The sequence below is a fragment of the Helianthus annuus genome, chromosome 6, assembly GCF_002127325.2.
Source record: "Helianthus annuus cultivar XRQ/B chromosome 6, HanXRQr2.0-SUNRISE, whole genome shotgun sequence".
Classification (NCBI taxonomy): Eukaryota; Viridiplantae; Streptophyta; class Magnoliopsida; order Asterales; family Asteraceae; genus Helianthus; species Helianthus annuus.
In genome coordinates, this window is record NC_035438.2 from 29265117 (window position 1) to 29288524 (window position 23408).

A 23408-nucleotide genomic window follows, 5' to 3' on the forward strand; every position below is an offset into this window, starting at 1 on the left:
GGCGCACGACGGAGGAATGTCGTGACGTCGGGCTTGAGCCGGACCTAACCGAGTCGAAACCAAGTTGAACCGAGCCGAGTCGCGTCCACACAAAGTGTATCAACAAACTCCCCCTTGGACGCTACTCGTGATGGTTCGTCTTCTGTGTCTTTCATGTCGAAGGATCTTCAAAGTCTTCACGCGCCGTAAGAAGAAAGTGTATCAACAAACTCCCCATTTCATTTAGAAAGTGTGTTAACAAACTCCCCCTTAGAATGAACTCTCCATTGAGTTATGCTCGTGAATCTTTTGATCGACAATTCTTCAGATCCTTGTGGTGTTGATGAAGGGTCATCGGCAACTCGATCATCTTTATCCTTTGAATGCCTCTATGTCGTGTCTTCATTCCAAGCTTGTCATCGAACATGTTCTCCTCGCCTTTAGCATCTGCACATGCAAGAAATCTAAACGCGTAATGAGAACAACTGCTTGGAATATAGTTTCCATAAACAAGCGACACATGTGAGATCAAATCTCAATCAAACAACCAACCGACAACAGTTTGAAAGTTTAAAATTTGTTCAATTTTAGTTCTTTAACTTTCAAAACTTGTTAACTTCGAACATTTATGAAGATGCAATTGTTTTCCGGCTTACGATCAGGATTTTGGGTAGGATAGACTTGAGTTCCAACATCGGTCAATCAAAAATAAACTAGAAGCAAAATCTTTTTGGATTTTCTAAAGTTTATATTAAAACACACCTGAAATCTTTTTGGTATTTTTCATTTTTCAAATGTAAAGACGGAAAACAATAAATAAATATATACAAAGATGCAGAAACGAAAGCAATAAATAAATATTTACAGACAATCTTTTTGCGAGTTTCGAGGGTAAGAGAATCATATCAGTGTACGATCATGTCAAAACGCTCTTTTTGTTCAATTAGTTAACATTTACATAAGCATCCTATAACAATTATCGGTATTGTTGTCCACATAAGCTCAACTTATCAAATGTAATCATGGTGAGGCGATACGTTAAGGTGTGAATTATACTTACATACCGGTGTTCATCCACACACGACACATTCCCGTATCAAGGTATGCACGAGAGTTCATCTTACCGGTGAGTATACCGTTTATCATCTGTTTGACCGTATATGATGTGAGATTCTCACTTATTTTGATTGAAAACAAGCCCTATGTGATATAATCACTTATTGATGAGGAACTTTATTTTCATATGCATGAGGGCACAGGAGCAAGTCCGTGAACAAGTCAGTTCTTTCATACAGCAGAGAGACGAACTTGACTCCCGGATAAATGTGATATATTATCACTTATTTGTTGGACATGTGATTGTTGATCACTTATTGAGGTCGTATGCAATATGTACACGTATGTATAGTATCATGGAAGATCTAGACTTGCGTCCCCGTTATTTTTCGGTAAAAGATACAACCATGATACGCAGATGATAAGCAGTATAAACACCAAATATCTCAGAACCTCGGCAATCTCTCAAACGAAATTTCGGTACTAAGACCATATGCCAATGAATGGTTCCCATCTGGTCTTCAGTCGATTAAGGTTTATATCACCCTGCACACTTTAAAATGATTGTGAGCCTACCGATACATCTTATATAGAGCTGCTTATCGTATTTCATTTATGGTTTAAAGAGGTTTGGACAGAACACTGAATTACTATCATTTTCTCTTTTTCTCACCAGGAAACTCATTTTTGTTTTTCTATTGTTTTTGTGTTTTTGAAATTTTTTGATGTTTTTTGGATTTTTCAAATTTGGATTTACTCCCCCTAAAATCAACAAACTAAGATAAAATTTAAAAGACACAAAGATATTTACAAAAACGATTACCTGATGTCGGTTAACTCATGTTTAACCTCAATGTCGTTTACCAAAATTAATTTAATCAGAAATGATTTTATCGAATTTTGGGAAAATGAGTTGGCACGTCGGTAAGCGGTGCGGACCATGACAACATTGACGAGTTTCATAGTGAAACAATCACGTGTGAGGCGATATTTGAGTTCAACGTGTCTGGTCAAAGAGTGCTATACGAGATGATAATAATTCATAAAGCAGCTTAAATATTGACAAGCATAGGAGAGATTAGAAATTTAAAACCGTAATCCTGCAACTTCTTCGTGCAATGGCAGGAATCTGAGCGCTCTCCTTAACTGGATATCCACCCGGTGTGGACTTCAAAGTCGATTTTGTAGCTACTGGAAAATGTCTTCACAGCAACACGATCAAAAACCTTTGGTTCCGGCTGGTCTTCCACATTGCACCAGCGAAGGTCTTTGTCTTTCTCTTGAGAAGTAGTGTGCGGTTGTGAAATCCATGCCAAGGCATCCGCACACCCGGTTGGTTTGTTCAACAAACACATTTTCTTCAATCACACCGCGAAGAAATGTACATTGCACGTTCATCTTGTTGATTATGAACTTCAGACGTGCTGCAGGTGCGTACATTTTGATTTGAATCTATCCCGGGAACCCGATCAAAGCCATTAACAATCACACTTTGGTATGATTTTCATTTTGTCGAAGTTGTCAAATTCTTTCAACAGACAACTCTGTTTCCCCTTTCTTTTTCTCTCCATCAAAGGCAACAATTTCTTCTGTCGCCTATCTTGTGCAAGGATATTCCACTATCAATAATCCTATGACTATCGATAGTTCCTCCTGGAACTTCCTGCACACTCACTCAGAGATTAGTTGGAGAGGGGGACCCAAGCCTTCATAGACTTGGGTTACCCTCGAGAATCAAGAAATGTAATTTCAATTTCCTGATGATTTTCAAACACAGCACCTCCCCTTGAACTTTCACCCGTTTTAGGTTTCCAAGTTTGTTTTTGTTTACCAGTTTGATTCTTATAAACAGATTTTGAAACTTCTGGTTTTAATGATTGTGAAGAACTTGGTTCCCTTTTGACTGTTTTGACTTCAGATTTTAAAGCCTTTTCAACAGCTTTGATGTTTTGACGTCGTTGTTTCGTTTCTTGTTTCTTAACAGTTCTTTTATCATGTTTTGGAGAAACAAGACGACGTTGTGAGTGACCTTGTTCAGAAGGGGTTCTTTCAACAAAATTTGGTTTGGGCGAGTTTGTGCAGTCTTTAATGATGTGCCCAAACTTCCCACATTTGAAACAAGTTCTCCTTTCAACAAACTTAGGAGAATCTGATCGACGACCTGACGTAGAAGTTGTAGACCCAGAGGTACTAGCTTCACACCCATTTGTGTGTTGGGTGTAATGGTTATCACTATTACGTTTCAAAATGTTGACTTTTTGTACAAAATCGATAATTGACTTATTTTCAAAAGTCTCCACTTTATCAGTACCTTTGGAGGCCACAAACTTAACGTCTTTTGTTTTCTTCTTGTAACGAGCTCCTTTAGAATCAACCTTAGCCTTTGGCTTTGGAGCTCGTTATTGTTGTTGTTTACCCTTAAAATCAATTGGTTGTTGCTTTGTCGGTGATTTATGTTTTCCAAATTGTTTTCTGATATCAGCTTTTGAAATTGAGTCACATTGAGTTACAATGACTCCTGGAATTGTCTTTCCCAAAAACTGGTTTGTAGTATCTTTAAACACTTTGTCAATCAAAGATTGATTGACATTTTTGATTGGAAAATCTTTGTCTGAATAAATTTTACTATCACCGACTAAAGTATACAACAAGTTATTGCTCTTAACAGCAGACACATTCCTTGTCATCTTTGACATCCTTGACAGGATCTATCACTTGCTTGGCAACAGGTTGCACGGCAGGAGTAGGAGGATCACAAAGAATATGATTCTCAATTGGAATTTCTACTCCTTTCGTCTCATCAAGTGATTCATCCTGGTCATTCACATCTGATTCATCATCTGAAGAATCATAGTCCTCAATGGTTGGAGGACTTTGATTTGAAGCACATGATGACTTTTCTTTGTTATCAGATGAGCCCTCCGATGAATTGTCCGGTTTGAACCCTAGGCCAGTAGTAACTTCCTCGTAATCAAGAGGCACACTGGGTTCATACCGAGGCATATCCTCTTCATTGGGCATCTTGGTATAGTTGTGTCTCAAAGGAGGCGGACACGACTTATACCCAATGTCTTTCACATTACCTTTCAGTTTTTGAACGTCTATGATGTGATCGAGCACAAATCGGGAGTTAGAATAACTCTCCAACTTTTGCTTGATAGCATCATGCTCGCATTTGGCAATGGCTAGTTCTGTTTTGGTTTCCTCAATGATGTTAATGTAATCATTAATACTAACTTGTTTATGATAAACAACTTTGTTCACTTCGGAAACACTTTTCTTTAAGGCTTCAATTACAGATTTAAATTCGTTTTCGTTTCTAACTAAAGCCATATTTGCCTCTTTGCACTTTGACAGTTCAATAACCAAACTCTGATTGTGACTATGAACCGTTTCAGATTCACGTTTCAATTCAGCACATTTATGTTTCATATCAGCACAATCACTACATATGCTAGGAGTTTCAGATTTTACCTGACTTGTAGAAACTGTGACATTAGCCATAAAGGCAGTCTGAGAAGAGAAAGATCCATCTTCAGTGAGAATCTTCTCCATTTCTTCTGATGTAGCATCAGCTTTCTTGATCAAGTCAGATTTCTTGTTAGCATCATTCGACAAATTATCAGCTTCAGAATCCATTCCCTCCTTCACGTCCAATTCTGAACTGTAATCACTCACACCTGAACCATCTTCATCAATACTACCACTATATCCTGAACTATCATCATTTCCCGAAGATTCATCATCATTGACATTCTTGACAATTTCAGCATAAAACGCAGTTCTTGTTTGATCACCGTTTCCCAACTGTATGACCGGACCACAATCGACACTTGGATCGAATTGAGGTTGTGCTGTGGAAACTTGAGGTTGAGGTTGGGGTTTAGGGAGCCAGGCATTCGGATCGAGCTGAGGTTTTGAAAGGGCGTGAGCTTGAGCAATAACATGCGGTGGAGGTAGATAGGCACGTGGATCGAAAACCGGAGGTGGAGCTGATTGTGGAAACGGAAAAGAGCTTGTATTTGACATAAACGTCGTTTGTAACTTCGGTTGTTGAGCTGAACTGGAACTAGCTAACTGGTTAAAACCTGCAAGATATATTTCGGTGTTTTGAGTAGGTGCAATCCTTTTAGCTTTCCGAATTTCCTCTTCGTTATTGTGCTCCAACTTCTGAATGAATTCATAGATATTAACATTGACAGCATCTAGAACGCCCGTATGCTTTAAAAGCTCAATGAATGGGCTCCACTTTGGAGGTAGAGTATCAGCAAACCGTGCTACCATTTCCTGTTGAGATGCAAGAACACCAAAATAATACATTTCACTCATCAAATGATAATAACGAGTAGTTATATCATTTAGGGTTTCATTCTCTAAGAAATGAAATGATTCGAATTTCTTCTTCAACAGATCATGACGTGTCTTTCTAGTAGCTGCATATCCTTCTCCTCTCGCTACCAAAAGATTCTGTATGTTTTGATTTTGATTCGATACCAAAGCCCATTGACTTGCACTTATGGATGGTTGAGGAATCATATTTCTTGCCCACGCGGCTACGGAAGTTTGATCTTGACCTGGTTGTGGGTGCATAGTATAGTATAGTATAGTATAGTATAGTATAGTATAGTATAGTATAGTATAGTATAGTATAGTATAGTATAGTATAGTATAGTATAGTATAGTATAGTATAGTATAGTATAGTATAGTATAGTATAGTATAGTATAGTATAGTATAGTATAGTATAGTATAGTATAGTATAGTATAGTATAGTATAGTATAGTATAGTATAGTATAGTATAGTATAGTATAGTATAGTATAGTATAGTATAGTATAGTATAGTATAGTATAGTATAGTATAGTATAGTATAGTATAGTATAGTATAGTATAGTATAGTATAGTATAGTATAGTATAGTATAGTATAGTATAGTATAGTATAGTATAGTATAGTATAGTATAGTATAGTATAGTATAGTATAGTATAGTATAGTATAGTATAGTATAGTATAGTATAGTATAGTATAAGGGACCTCTACAAAACTTATACTACACTATACGATACAACATGATACTATACGATACGATATAACACCTGTATAGGACTATAGGTGTAGTATATGTCCCGTATAGGACTATATGTGTGGTTTAGGTCCCGTGTAGGCCTATAGGCATATACAAGACCTAGAAGGAACCTATACGAGACTTACATTATACGATACGATACGATACGATACTATAGGATACCATACAACACCCGTATAAGCCTATATGTGTAGTATAGGTCCCTTATAGGCCTATAGGTGTGGTTTAGGTCCCGTATAGGCCTATAGGCACATACAAGACATATAGGGGACCTATACGAGACTTATATTATATACTATTTGATATGATACTATACAATACGATACGATACGATACTATAGGATATCATACAACACCCGTGTAGGCCTATAGGTGTAGTATAGGTCCCATATAGGCCTATAGGTATAGTATAGGTCCTATATAGGCCTATAGGTGTACTATAGGTCCTGTATAGGCCTATAGACATATACAAGACCTATAAGGGACCTATATGATACATATACTACATTATTCGATACGATAAGGTATGATACTATACTACACCTATAGGCGTATACAAGACTTATACAACACTATACGATTCGATACTACGTCTATAGGCCTATACGAGACTTATACTATATGATACGATGCTTAAAAATGTTTTTTTAAGTAATTATTATAGAACTTTGGTCAAACGATAAATAATGTATACAATTGTTTCCTATAAAAACCACCTTTTATATACACTACGTATAGGCCTATATGCGGCGTATAAAAAGGGTCAAAAAGGAAATTTTACCCCTGGTTTGGGTTGCGTATGGTCCACAATCCAGGGGTAAAACTGTTTTTAACTATATGCCGCGTACAGCCCTGTATGTGGCGTATACATGGGGCAAGTTTGGTAAAAAAGACCATTTTACCTCTGGATTTGGTGCTATGCGTAGCTAAACCAGGGGTAAAATTGTCTTTTCGACCCTTTATATACGTCGTGTATAGACCTATACGCAGTGTATATAAATGGTGGTTTGTAGGAAATAACTTTATACATTATTTATTGTTTTAGCAAAGTTCTATAATAAGTACTTTAAAAAAACATTTTTAAGTATCGTATCGTATAGTATATGTCTCGGATAGGCTTCGTATAGGCCTATAGATGTAGTATCGTATCATATAGGGTCGTATAAGTCTCGTATAGGCCTACATGTCTTGTATAGTATCATATCTTATATTATCGTATCGAATAATGTAGTATAATTATCGTATAGGTCCTCTATAGGTCTTGTATATGCCTAGAGGCCTATACAGGACCTATAGTACACCTATAGGCCTATACGATACCTAAACCACACCTATAGGCCTATACGGCATCTATACTATATCTATTGGTCTATACGGGTATTGTATAGTATCGTATAGTGTATAGTATAAGTCTCGTATAGGTTTTTATAAGTGTGATATCGTATCGTATCGTATAGCGTAGTATAGGTCCTGTATAGGTGTAGTATCGTATAGTATAGGTCCCGTATAGGCCTCGTATAGAACTATAGATGTAGTATCATGTCGTATCGTATCGTATAACGTAGTATAACTTGAGTCTCGTATATGTGTAGTATAGTATAGTTCTATAGGCCTATACGGGACCTATACTACACCTATAGGCCTACTTGAGACCTATATTACACCTATAGACTTATACGGGACCTATACTACACCTATTCAATACAATACAATACAATACAATACAATACAATACAATACAATACAATACAATACAATACAATACAATACAATACAATACAATACAATACAATACAATACAATACAATACAATACAATACAATATGATACTACATCTATAGGCCTATACGAGACCTATAAGCCTATATGGGACCTATACAAGAATTATACGACACCATATGATACGATACGATACGATACGATACTATACGATACTACACCTATAGTCATATACGAGACGATACTACACACATATGCCTATACATGACATATACCACACTATATGATACGATACGATAGAATACAATATTATATTACATGTATATGCTTATACGAGACTTATACTACACTATATGATACGATACTAGAGCCATAGGCCTATACGAGACCTATATTATATTATACTATACGATAGAATACTTAACATTGTTTTTTATTTATTTATTTTAAATTTATTTATTATAAAAGTTTGCTAAAACGATAAATAATGTATAACAATGTTTCTTAAAAAAAAACCCCACCCTTTATATGCACTGCGTATAGACTTATATGTGGAGTATATGAAGGGACAAGTTCCCACATGATATCAGAGATTCTCTTGGAAATTGAAAAACGTGCATATGCCGCGTATAGACCTATACACGGCGTATATAAAGCTAGGGTTTTTTTTGTGTAAATAGGCATTTTGGTGTGCAAATATGTACATCCTTGTTTAATTTATGTTTTTTATCTATATATATTTTCCAGTAACATATTTTCAAACTTTTGTGAAAATACTAAATGAAAACAAATTAACTGAATATACTTTAGTATACATGTGTTGTAAAAAATCATGAAAAAAAAAAGTATATAAAAAACTAATTAACGACCTAAGCCACATATTAATTAGTTAGCTAATATTGTGTCGAAAAACGATTGCTAAACCTATCAGACCCATCTTGCCACCAAGGATATTATTCTCCAAAACTAGCAGGAAAAATAGACATACATGCAGCTAGTTTTAAAACATATGTTTGATTAAGATGGTTGGGCCACCTTTTCGTTCCTTATTTGTTAAAAAGGTAAACGTGACACTGATAGGATAAGGGATTTGTACAAGTAGGACTTGCACGGTTTCACATCTTGCTATCAACAGCGACCGAATCAAAACCGGATTGGGATGATGATCACATGGGTGCACACACTCCTGATTCATATTCTTAAAAAGTAGTTGAAAAAGAGCCAAGTTATGGGGTTTCATATTGTTAGAAATCTTTATCTTCTTATCTAGTGGCTCCACCTCACCTCCACATGCCCAAGAATCAACCATGGTCCAATCTATATATGACCACCACTAGTCCACCAATTAATGGAACGTTTGATAATTGATATCACCTCATTTTCCACTTCATTAGCCACACAAATGTTAAATATGTTAGTTTTAAAGTTTTATATATGGGTTAAGTAACTACTTTAAGGTTTTATATAATGGCTTAAGTAACTACAACTTATTCACTCACTATCTATTTTTTAAGCAATTTCGTCACAGTTGTCGACCTCAAGGCACACAAAGCTTACTGTTATTAACATTTGCCAGTACCAAACTTTAATCCAACTATCTCTTTTGCCTCAAAACTTATCATTGATATCACCTGATTGACTACTAAATACAAATTTGAGTCTTAGGCTTGCAAAACATGCTATGTAAGAATACATATCAATCCAAGTAATCTTTTTTTATAACTGCAAGATTTGAAAAAGTTTCTTGAATTAAACTCATTTTGTGTCCAAGCCAGCCATAGAACAAGGTTTACTTTTCTTAATATTTGCCACCAAACTCTATCTATTTTTTTACCTCAAAACAATTGATACGATCCATCCCACGTCCCATGCAACAACAGTGCAACATGCATGGCAAATGGATCATATTGTGGGTTTACATCATGCCTTCAAGTTCTTAGTTAGTTTTTATTTGTTTAATTAAAAGGTTGCGAGAGGAAAAATACATGTCGTTGACGGAAGAGCAACGCGAGGCGATGCGAGCAATTGTGTTCGACAAGGACTTGGAGATGTTTAACCGGCCTCACGACAATGTTCACCTTTCGATGTTGGAAATCACACTCGCAAGAAAACGCGAGATCGCAAAAAAATATTGTTGGCCTTGTAATTTTTAGTTTTTTAGTTGTTGCGTTGTTTTATTATTATTTTCTTTTTTTATGTTAGATTTTAATGTAATGGTTTTTTTTTTTTTATTTATAAGTTTGATTTTTATTTGTTTTATCTTAACACATAATTTAAAAAAATAATTTACCTAATCCAAGATAGGTAAACCATCGCCAACGTTTTTGAGCAAATAGGTAAACTAATTAGGTGAATTGACGTGGCACTGTTTGATTGGTTGAAAGGGGAGTTTACCTATTTGAAATAGGTAACCACTCCCTTCACCCCAATATAGATAACCTGAGTGGTAGTCAAGAAAAATTTTTGTATGTGGTTCGAAAATTTTTAAGCTAAATATTAATATTTTTTTTGATCCAAGTCGGGTCAGGTCACATAATAAAAAGACAATTAAATTAAATTTTAAAAACATTATAAAACTGTGTTAATCGTTATTAGAAATTCATAATAAAAATAAAATACTTCAATAAACCGTATGTGAACACGAAAATTATTACTTTGTTTTAACCGAATGTTTTACTAGTTAAATAACCATTAATCAATCTGATCACAAGTAATTTAGTTTTGTAAAAAAAGTCAACTTCAACTTTTTGACTATTTGAGTATCGATTTCATTGGTATTTAAAAAATATGATAAAAGCTTAATGTTCTATAAAAGAAATATATAAATTGATAAACAATGAAGTAAGTAAAGTTATAAAAAAATATAAAATAATGAAATAAGAAATACCGATCATTTGTTAAATACTATAAATCACTTCGATAAATTAAAACAAATCAGGCCACATCTCCAATATTCAGTTCGACTTTTTATCAATCATAATTTTAAGTGGAAAATCGGGTATTTAACTGAACTTTTAAGGGGAGCGATCGGCAGTAACGGACCCATGATTTTTTTCAATGGGTCCTCTTTTTCAGTGTTGAAATTTTTCATAACAAAAAGTTAGAATTTTCGGGGCAAGGACAGGATGACCAAGTAGTTCTTAAACCCATATACCATCAGAAGTGCCTTAATGATTCAAATAAGTTGAATTTAAAAAAAAAAAATTCATGACTTTGTTGTTGATGTTGTTTATTTTTGTTAATGAATTCAGAAGATTTGGAGTAACATGGACACTGTTGTAGACATTGGATTCATCGATAAAAAATAATTGGTAATATGAAAGAATACATTATTTTCACATTTGCAGCTAAGAATTTATAAACCAATTCACTTTTACTTAAACTAGGTTTATGACATCGACGCGTTGCGGCGAACTTCTTTTGTTATTTCGTCTGTGTTTATATGTGTTTTAAAATAACTACAAGCGCGTTGCGCACGAACAGCTGACAAGAATAAAAAGAAAATTTAGAAAAAAACACGAAAAGAAAATCAACCAAAAAGTTGTATGTTAATTATGTTGTGTTGGAAATTTTGTGAAAATAGCATTTTTCACAAATATAGGAAAATGATTTTTTCCTATTTTGGACTAGAAATAAATATAATAAAATGAGCGGGTTTTATATATTTATTTGTGGGTTTGTGTTCTACGTTGGAAGGGCTTCGCAACGAACTAAACCACATCCAAAACGGAGCTAAGATGAATGAGATATCGATGCTCAAAGTTTGGTGTTTGAAACTTGAATGCTGAAAATGTGGGAAAGTGGCACCTTGTCCCACATCAGATGAGAGTTGAAACTTAAAGGGGTATTTAAGTGGGAACTCTCCATCCTTATTGTTTCATGGAAGCACTCACTAGTGTACTCGCGAAGGGTGCGGAGCACCCTAACTCATACTCGCCCTCGCGCACGCGCGCGTGGCGTGGGCGATGAGGCGCAATGTGGCGCTTTGATGGCTCACTTTGCACTTCGCATCGCCGCTTGAAAGCCGCCTTTGTATTTTTGACCGCGTGCGCGTGGTGGAAGCACAAGGGTTGCAAGGACCAAGTGGTTGGTTAGGTGGCATGTTGGCGCATGACGTGGCAGTCATGCGCATACGCGCGCGAGCGAGTACACATGAGCGCACGGTTGCGCGCATGGTGCATGGGCTTGATGTGACGTGCGCGGCGCACCAAAGTGAGCCAAAACGGCGCGACTGTGTGGCGTGCTCGTAGAGACTCACAGGTGACGTGGCACACGCGCGCAAGCGCGCATGGACATGAGTGAGTATGGCGCACGCGCGCATGGCAGTGAGCCAAGTGGACGCACCGCGCGTGAGGGTGCAGACCTGCGCGCGCACCAGTGTGTCTTGCGCTCGCGCGCGCGCAGAAACTTCCAGCAGTAGTTAATGCTGTGCAGTTACAATTCAGCATTTGAAACTGACGTAGTTAATGCGTTTGACTGAGAATTAAATGACGAATTAAAGTGCATTGAAGACGTTTAATGCAGTTTAATTCTCCCATTAAATTCGTTTTTCAGTTTCTTCAAGTCCAGCTAGTATAAATAGGGCATTACCCCTGTTGAAGAATACACCGAAAAATTACCAGCTCTATACAATCTTCTCTCACTACAGAATTTTCATCTTCTTCTCTCAAGCAAGCAAGGTACACCTTCGGGTTGGAGTCAAGACCGGCAGTGCAACTGCTTGCGGCTGTTGTATCCTGGAAACAAACGTGTTCTCCTGGGAGACACGAAATTTGTTTTAAGGGACCCGTGTCTAACACGATCCTCAGCCAAGAACAGTTTCGTCTGTTCGTGTTTTCTATTTTTGTATTTTCTTTTCAGTTGTAATTTGTACTGTAATTGTATTTCATTCTGATTTGTTTCTACAATTCAAGTTAATAAAAGAATTTTATTTATTTTACACGAACGGATTCCTACAATCTTAAAACAATTTTTTTAAAACATCGTTCGTGTATAATCACAAACATATACTGCTGTGGATTCGAACCAGTTTTGAATTCATACAGTTGTGTTTTAGAAAAACAGATTTTTCTTCCTGTTTTGATTCAAAGTAGCGACTTTTGTCAAAACAGATTCTGTTTCTACTCCTTCTTCGTCTTTGGGTTCTAAGATCTTCTCTTGTAGTCTTCAAAGTTGGACTTAGAAGCTACGAGGCTGATTTTGTTACTCATCGATTTTGTTAGTAAAATAATAAATCAGCACATTTATTATTCTAACAAATTTATTAACTTGGTTTTGTAGAATTTTTCAGAATGTCGACTGAAAATACCAACGTCAACGTTGTTGTCGGTACCCCAGCCAACACTGTGGGAGCGTCCCCAGTGGCGAATCATGCTGAACGACCCGAGAAGTTCTCGGGTCTCCACTTCAAAAGGTGGCAACAGAAGATGTTCTTCTACCTGACCACCATGAACCTTGCGAGGTTCTTGATGGAGACTGTTCCCCAACCTGCGGAAGGGGAGACCGATGCTCAGGCTCTAAGCGTGGTAGAGGCGTGGAAGCACTCGGACTTTATATGTCGAGGCTATGTTCTCAACGGTCTCTCGAATGCACTGTATAATGTGTACTATAATATCAAGACTTCCAAAGAATTGTGGGAGTCCATGGATAAAAAGTACAAAACGGAGGATGCGGGAACAAAGAAATTTGTTGTCGCCCGTTTCTTGGACTTCAAGATGGTTGATAACAAGACTGTTATGAACCAAGTCCAAGAGTTACAGATTATACTTCATAACATCCACGCTGAGGGTATGGTACTCAGCGAGACGTTTCAAGTGGCAGCCATGATTGAGAAATTACCTCCTGCTTGGTTGGATTTTAAGAATTATCTTAAACACAAGCGGAAGGAAATGACGATTGAGGAACTTGTCGTCCGTTTTCATATAGAAGAGGACAACAGGGTGGCCCAAAAAGGCACCATTTTGCAAGTTGCGGCTAAAGCAAACATGGTGGAAGTTGGGGAGTCCTCAAAGGGCAAGAAGGGCAAGGGTAAAAACAACAACAAAGGGAAAGCAAAGGTTAACAACCTTGGACCGAAAAAGGGGGCTGTGAAAAAGAAGCCTGCGCCTTTCCAAGGTACTTGTTACAATTGTAATGAGACGGGGCACCGTGCTAACCAATGCAAGAAACCTAAGCGTGAGCGTGCGCACATGGTTGATGAGGATGGTATGCCTCTGATTGCAATGATAACCGAGGAAGCGGCTATGATTGAAGAAGTCAACGCAGTGGGTGAAAACCCAAAAGGATGGTTCGTTGACACGGGTGCAACCCGCCATGTTTGTGGAGACAAGGGTCTTTTCTCTACATTCAAGGAAGTGTCGGGTGAAGGAAAGCTTTATATGGGAAATGTGCTTTATGTCCCAGAGATACGGAAGAATCTCGTGTCGGGATGGATGCTCAACAAGTTTGGTTTTCGTCTAGTGTTTGAATCGGACAATTTTGTCTTGTTTAGATGTGGAATGGTTGTTGGAAAGGGCTATGCCCTTAATGGAATGTTTAAAATGAATGTTTCAGTTGTAAACGAAAACAAAAGTATGAATGAAATTTCTACTTCTACTTACATGATTGAGTCTTCTAATGTTTGGCATGGTAGACTAGGACGTGTAAACTTTAATTCATTACGACGTTTAATTAAATTAAATTTAATACCAACATTCCATATCGAGTCCGATCACAAATGCGAGACATGTGTCGAATCCAAACTTACGAGATCATCGTTTAAATCGGTTGAACGAATAACCGAACCCCTTGATTTAATTCATACCGATGTGTGTGATTTAAAAGCAGTTCCCACGCGTGGAGGAAATAAGTACTTCATCACGTTTATTGATGATTGTACGAAATATTGCTACGTGTATTTACTTAAGAGTAAAGACGAAGCAATAGAGAAGTTTATCTTGTACAAAAATGAAGTTGAGAATCAACTTAAAAGAAGATAAAAGCTTTGAGAAGCGACCGAGGAAGTGAATATATTGCACCTTTTGCGGATTTATGCGCAAAAAGTGGCATTGTACATGAGTGTACACCTCCTTATTCTCCAAAATCAAATGGCGTTGTGGAACGAAAGAACCGCACACTGAAAAAAATGATGAACGCCATGTTGATAAGCTCGGGAATGAACCAAGAAATGTGGGGGGATGCCATTCTCTTAGCAAACTATCTTTTGAACAAGATACCCTTGAAAAATAGGGACGAAACTCCATATGAGTTATGGAGAAAAAGGAAGCCTTCGTACAAATACTTGAAAGTGTGGGGGTGCCTAGCTAAGGTGATTGTACCACCTCCTAAGGCTCTTAGGATAGGACCCAAAATGGTTGATTGCATTTTCATTGGATATGCACATCAAAGTAGTGCGCATCGTTTTCTTGTACATGAGTCCAAGAATCCCGATGTACACAAACACACTATCATGGAGGCAAATTCTAATATCATCTCATATTTTGAGAATGTGTTTCCTATGTTAGGACAAACACATGCGCCTTCATCAAGAGCGGTTGATGAAGCCGGTCCAAGTTCGTCTACATGGTTAGATGAAGCAGGACCAAGTTCATCTACTAGGATAGATGAAAGACATGAACGACCTGAGGTCAAGGAGGGTGAGCTTAGACGAAGTAAACGAAAAAGGGTTGAAAAATCCTTTGGTCCTAACTTCATGAGCTACATGGTTGAGGGTGAGCCCAATACCTACCGCGAGGCGGTTACCTCCGCAGAAGACCTCAATGGCAAGAAGCAATTAAGAATGAAATTGATTCTATATTGCAAAATCATACTTGGGAGTTAGTAGATCTTCCACCTGGTTGTAAACCACTTGGATATCGTTGGATATTCAAAAGGAAGATGAAAGCCGACGAAAATATTGATAAATACAAGGCAAGGTTAGTGATCAAAGGATTTAGACAAAAGGAGGGTCTAGACTACTTTGATACTTACTCGCCTGTTACGCGAATAACCTCTATAAGATTGGTTCTTGCAATTGCGGCTCTAAGAAATTTGGAAGTTCAATAAATGGATGTAAAGACTGCATTTCTAAATGGCGATTTAGAAGAAGAAATTTACATGGAACAACCTGAGGGTTTTTCCGCCCCTGGAAACAAGGGTAAAGTATGTAAATTGGTCAAGTCTTTGTATGGCTTGAAGCAAGCTCCAAAACAATGGCACCAAAAGTTTGATCATGTCATGGTTGACAATGGTTTCAAAATAAATGAGTGCGACAAGTGTGTTTATTTTAAAGACACGCCAAGAGGTTATGTGATTTTATGTCTTTATGTAGATGATATGCTTATCATTGGGAGTGATGATAAGATGGTCAACTCAACGAAAGACACGTTGAAAGCGAGATTTGACATGAAAGACATGGGTCTCGCGGATGTGATTCTTAGAGTTAAAATCACTAGAACCCAAAATGGTCTTGTGTTGAGTCAATCTCACTACGTGGACAAGATCCTTGGGAAATTCAATTCGGATGATACGGGTGTAGCTCGAACTCCAATTGATAATACCCAACGCCTAAGGAAGAATAGAGGCGAGAGTGTTTCTCAGTTAGAGTACTCAAGGATCATTGGTAGTCTCATGTATCTAATGACATGTACTAGACCCGACTTAGCATATGCTGTAAGCAGGCTAAGTAGATACACCAGTAATCAGAGCGAGGATCATTGGAAACCTATCACGAGGGTGGTCAGATACATAAGATACACGAGAGACTATGGATTGCATTATACCCGTGATCCATCAGTGATCGAAGGATACACTGACGCGAACTGGATATCGGATATAAAGGATCACAGATCAATAAGTGGTTACGTGTTTACACTTGCTGGCACAGCTATAGCTTGGAAGTCTTCCAAGCAAACGGTTATAGCGAGATCCACGATGGAATCCGAATTCGTCGCTTTAGATAAAAGCGGGGAAGAGGCGGAGTGGCTACGTCAATTTGTGGAAGATATTCCAAGATGGCCAAAGCCGTTAACGGCGATCTGCATACATTGTGACAATCAGTCTGCTCCTGCTAGAGCACAAAGCATGATGTACAATGGCAGATCAAGGCACATTCGACATAGACACAACACGGTACGACAACTTATCTCAACGAGTGTTATCTCAGTTGACTATGTGAGGTCAAATGAGAACATTGCGGACCCGTTAACAAAAGGCTTAAGCACAGATAAGGTGTATAGGTTGTCAAGAGGAATGGGACTAAAGCCCATAGATGAAGGGAATATGAGGGAAACCTAACCTAGTTGACTAGAGATCCCAAGATCTAGGTTCAATAGGCAAACTTAATCATAAACCCAAAGGGAGTCACTGTGGGGGGTGCCCCAAAATCAATAAAGGGAGTTGTATACTTCCTAGTCCATTCCAATCAGTGACATGAAGGAAAGGTTAAGCATGTTGAGGTTAAGGATTTTGAGGAAATCCAAATTAACCATGATGCTTTTAATGATTCAGAGGAATCACCTATGTTAGAGAGAAGTGGGGTCGCTTCGAATGGATTTGTGGGGAGGCGCAAATCCTAGAGCTCTCGCAGAACCAGGAACGTGTTCCATGACCATGAACGGACACAACCATGAGGTCTTGACTCGACTAGGGAGAGTATTGTGTGAATTTATATTGTCGCCTACATAAATGGGGGATTGTTCAAGGACACCGCGTCTACAAGACCCTGGGAGGCTAAGTATGCTTCACAAAAGAAGGTTCAAAGGTTACACCTACCTATCTTGCAATTCTCAACTGTTGAACGTGTATCGTTGAAACTTGATAGATCGATTTCTATTCATGTGGGGGATTGTTGGAAATTTTGTGAAAATAGCATTTTTCACAAATATAGGAAAATGATTTTTTCCTATTTTGGACTAGAAATAAATATAATAAAATGAGCGGGTTTTATATATTTATTTGTGGGTTTGTGTTCTACGTTGGAAGGGCTTCGCAACGAACTAAACCACATCCAAAATGGAGCTAAGATGAATGAGATATCGATGCTCAAAGTTTGGTGTTTGAAACTTGAATGCTGAAAATGTGGGAAAGTGGCACCTTGTCCCACATCGGATGAGAGTTGAAACTTAAAGGGGTATTTAAGTGGGAACTCTCCATCCTTATTGTTTCATGGAAGCACTCACTAGTGTACTCGCGAAGGGTGTGGAGCACCCTAACTTGCACTCGCACTCGCACACGCGCGCGTGGCGTGGGCGATGAGGCGCAATGTGGCGCTTTGATGGCGCACTTTGCACTTCGCATCGCCGCGAGCCGCTTGAGAGCCGCCTTTGTATTTTTGACCGCATGCGCGTGGTGGAAGCACAAGGGTTGCAAGGACCAAGTGGTTGGTTATGTGGCATGTTGGCGCATGACGTGCCAGTCATGCGCATACGCGCGCGAGCGAGTACACATGAGCGCGCGGTTGCGCGTATGGTGCATAGGCCTGATGTGACGTGCGTGGCGCACCAAAGTGAGCCAAAACGGCGCGACTGTGTGGCGTGCTCGTAGAGGCTCACAGGTGACGTGGCACACGCGCAGGCGCGCATGGACATGAGTGAGTATGGCGCACGCGCGCATGGCAGTGAGCCAAGTGGACGCACCGCGCGTGAGGGTGCAGACCTGCACGCGCACCAGTGTGTCTTGCGCGCGCGCGTGCGCGCAGAAACTTCCAGCAGCAGTTAATGCTGTGCAGTTACAATTCAGCATTTGAAACTGACGTAGTTAATGCGTTTGACTGAGAATTTAATGACGGATTAAAGTGCATTGAAGACGTTTAATGCAGTTTAATTCTCCCATTAAATTCGTTTTTCAGTTTCTTCAAGTCCAGCTAGTATAAATAGGGCGGTACCCCTGTTGAAGAATACACCGAAAAATTACCAACTCTATACAATCTTCTCTCACTACAGAATTTTCATCTTCTTCTCTCAAGCAAGCAAGGTACACCTTCGGGTTGGAGTCAAGACCGGCAGTGCAACTGCTTGCGGTTGTTGTATCCTGGAAACAAACGTGTTCTCCTGGGAGACACGAAATTTGTTTTAAGGGACCCGTGTCTAACACGATCCTCAGCCAAGAACAGTTTCGTCTGTTCGTGTTTTCTGTTTTTGTATTTTCTTTTCAGTTGTAATTTGTACTGTAATTGTATTTCATTCTGATTTGTTTCTACAATTCAAGTTAATAAAAGAATTTTATTTATTTTACACAAACTGATTCCTACATGTTGTTCGTATGAAACTCGTGGTCAGAGATGAGCAAATGTTACTGAGTACCGGTACCGAATTTCCTGAACCGAAAGATCTTAAGTACCAATTTGGTACCGAGTTTTGGCGTTACTGGTACCGGTTCACTACCGGTTTTTACCTTCATATACCGGTACTGTAGCCAGTATCTTCGGTACCAGTACCGATTCGGTATCGGTTGGCACCGAGCTCATCCTACCCTGAAACTAAAAAAAAAGAAATCATTAAATGTTAAAGAAAATTAACAAAAAAAAATGTATGATACCGTCCTTCGTACGGTATCCGTGATCAAAGATGAGCAAATAGTACCAGGTAGCAGTACCGAATTTCTCAAACTAAAAGATTTTCAATGTTAATACAGTTCCGACTTTTGGCGTTTTCTGTACCAGGCCGGTGCCGGTTTTTACCTTCATCTGCCGATATCGAACATCATCGTATGGGTATTTTCGATAACTATAGCGGTTAGATACTGGTTGACACCAAGCTTATCCCAACCCGTGATAAAAAAATCATTAAAGCTAGGAATAAATCATTTAAGTTAAGAAACAATATGAAAAAAAAAATTTGTTAAACATAAAAAGTAAAGGAAATAATTATTATAATATTAGAATAATAAAAGTATAAAGAAACTATATATAATATTATAATATTAAAGTTACTATTTATTGAATTCTGTTTTTAATATATAGATAATAGAATTCTGTTTTTAATATATAGATAATAGATAATATGGAGAGTTATTAAAACTACCAATGCTTCACATAAACCATTGACTTTTACTTAGTGATTTGTACAGAGAAGCTACGGAAGAACACTTGCAGTTGCATAGCATAACTAAAACAAACAACTTACAAAAAAAAGGTCTGCTAGTGGGAAAATTAATAAAAACAAATGGTAGAGAGTCTCAAACTTGAGACCTTTGGTTTAAGGTGGAAGTAGAGCTGTAAACGAACCGAACGAACACGAACAAGTCGTTAAGGAAATAAATGTGTTCACGAACGGTTCATGAACACTTACCGAACGAGATTTTATGTTCGTGTTCGTTCATTAAGGAAATAAGCGTGTTCGCGAACGTTTCACGAACACAAACGAATTTGGAAAACATGACGAAGGATAAAGATAGATGGCCCAGAAAGTAGCACTCGAAATTGAATCCCTTATTGTGGAATGGGGGTCGATCGTATTCGCCAATGTAAACAATTAGAAATGAAAAGGAAATGGTGCATAAACAAGGTGAAAGAGGGTTTCCTAGTTTAATTGTTAGGGTAATAAAATAAATAAAAGTTTAATAATACAACAAGCACACAAAATATATGTAAGTACAAAGATCTTCATGTAAAACACAAACGTACGAACATAAATGAATGCAAATCAACGAATGTTCATGAACACGTTCACGAACACCTTACCGAACGTTCATGAACACAAGCGAACGAACAAGACCTCTGTTCGTGTTCGTTCATTTAACAAATCGAATGAAATTTCTTGTTCATGTTCGTTCGTTTATTAAACAAACGAACGAACATAAACGAACTTCCCACCGAACAGTTCACGAATTGTTCGCTGAACATTCGGTTCGTTTACAGCCCTAGATGGAAGGGGTTTGCCACTCCAACAAGCTTGAATTTCATGTAATTTCTATTACTTTTTTAAAAAAAATTAGGGTCTGTGGATCCCGACCCACTAAGTGTGGGCGATCGGGATTTTTGCTCAAAGAATACACTATAATTTTTTAAAGGGGGCGGCCGCTACCCCACTACCAATTGTAGATCTACCCATGCTGACATATAAATTTAAAGGAATACACATAAAATGGGCAGCCAATGGGTTTATACTGTGAAATGTGGAAGAGGAGTGGGTGAAATGAGGTGGGTTTAGACCGTGAAATGTGGAAGAGGAGTGGGTGAAATGAGATGATGAAAATGGGTAGCCAACGGCCTTTGTTTAAAGCCTGGATGAGGCCAGGGTAACACGGGCGTGCCTAGGGGGCACGACCATGCATGGTGAGGATTCCTGACATATCTTGTACTTCTTGTCCTTTTCTGATTTCGTCCGTTGCGATTCTGTTATAGGCACGGGCGTGCATGCTTACGCACGGTCATGCCTGTCCAAATGTCCCAACAAGACTTGAACATGTGGCATTCTTGCTCGGTTCTCGAACCTTCTATCTTTGTCTTTATCCTAAGCATGAGCGTGCCTTAAGGGCACGAGCATGCTTGGCCGTTGGTGGACGTTTGTTGACCATTTCTTCGGTTGATTTTTTGACTTTGTGCTTCTTGGTGTTGTGCACGACCGTATTTGGCAACTTGCTAATTCTCTAGAATTCTCGAGTTTTAACTTCGTGTATGCTCGTTTTTCATTCCCAGACCTTAGAAACTTGCATTTGTCAAATAGGAACAATTTTAGCAGCATTTTCAACTAAAAAGTCATTACAATAATCAAATTTAGGGGGTAATTATGCACTAAAAATATGTATAATTGATGGCACATCAAATATTCGTGTCATGTTCGGGTTAATATATCTGACACGATTTTCGTGCTCGGGTTTGTGTAAAAAAATTTTGCTTCCACATGGGTGGACGCACCAACCCGCAAACACCACCCATTTAGTTTAGTAATCGATGTCGAAAGGTGTGTCAAAAACAAGTTTAAAATCGGTCCTAAGTCGCATGCATAAAACAAACAGAAAAATGTGTGTTGTACTGAACTGAACTAAACAAAAAGAAAAGAAAAAGAAAATAGTGTTAGATTTTTTGGGTTTTTAAGAAAGCAAATAAATAAAAAGCACTAAGCACCAACATGAGATGAGATTTTAAATGATGTTACATCAATTTATCACTGCATTCACATTAATGAAATGGATTCGAGAAACAAGAAATCTGGATCGAATTCGATTCCTTCTTTGAGTATTCAATTTCGATTTGAATTTAGTAAACAATTTTAAATCAAATGCCGATTTGTGATTTTCTTAGTTGAATTCAAATTATGCACTTTGTTTTTATTACAAACACATTGATGTGTGTGAGAGTGTATATATATTTTTCAAGATTATTTTTCTTACACAAATCGTTGCTTTATGTCGATCTAGCTGCACACAATATGACAAGTGCACATATCGCAATGTAGTATAGTCTTGGTAAAAACTAATTACCCAACCAACGGGCACGTTAGCTCTCAATAATAAATTCTCATTGTTGTTTAGTCAAATCAAAGAGATAATAGGCAGTGATGGTAGAAATAGACAAACTAAGAATAAAAGTAAATAAGACGAGATTGAGAAGCAATTAAATAGATATGACTTTGGCTTCGAGTCCACTTGATTTTAAAAATGATAATTTTTTTTTTAAAGGAGAACTTCATTAAAACCAAAACGCCAAAACCCGAGGAGGGCGACAAAAGAAACAAACAAACAGGAAACAATTACATGTTAATAAAACTACACCAATCTTTCCATTTGACCACCCCATCCTTAGCTCTCGAATTAAGCCAAAAAAAGCCAAACGATTTTATCTCCCGAATTATTTCCTCCAGCTTTACACAATTGTTAAATCTGGCCTCGTTCCTGGCCTTCCAAATACTCCAACACCCAATTCTAATAATACCTTGTATATCTTTTTTTCTTCCCTTTAAGACCGATGAAATCATGCGATTCGAGTAAATCCTTCACCCGAAAAAGCCCAAATAAATGGAATCTTGCACCACGAAGACACTATAGACCAAACTGTCGAAGATAAAATACACGAAGTGAATAGATGTTCGGGCTATCATTCCCCACAACTTATTGAGAAGTTAGAATCATAAGTCATGCCAGCTAGCCACCTTAAAGTGGAAATTACAAACATCTTAGAGAATATTAACTTTAAGTGTAAAGTTGGCAATAACAAATTTTTGTATATAAGACAAACTAGCCACCTCGGGTATATATTGCTATAGTTTTTTATTTAAAAATTAGCATGTTACATGATTACTGATGTATGTGTTCCCTGCCTTATCGTCGAGCACCCCTCTAGTTCAAAATAATTTATATTGATCATCCGCTCTAATGTAGATTAACTTTTAAAGTTAGTATCTAATGTAGATTAACTTTTAAAGTTAGTATTTAAAGTGAATAGATGGTTTGGTTTGATAGCAGAATTAATGATGAGAGTTCAATATCCTTTGATGACATGATGGTATAAGGCGTTAGACAAGGCATTGTTTTTCTAAGTGATGAGAGTTGAATTTCTGTGATGAAAAATTAGGTCTACAATATCTATTTATCGCATATGTAAAAAAATTGCCAATATGATAAAAATCAATAAACATTGCTCATAAGTTCAAC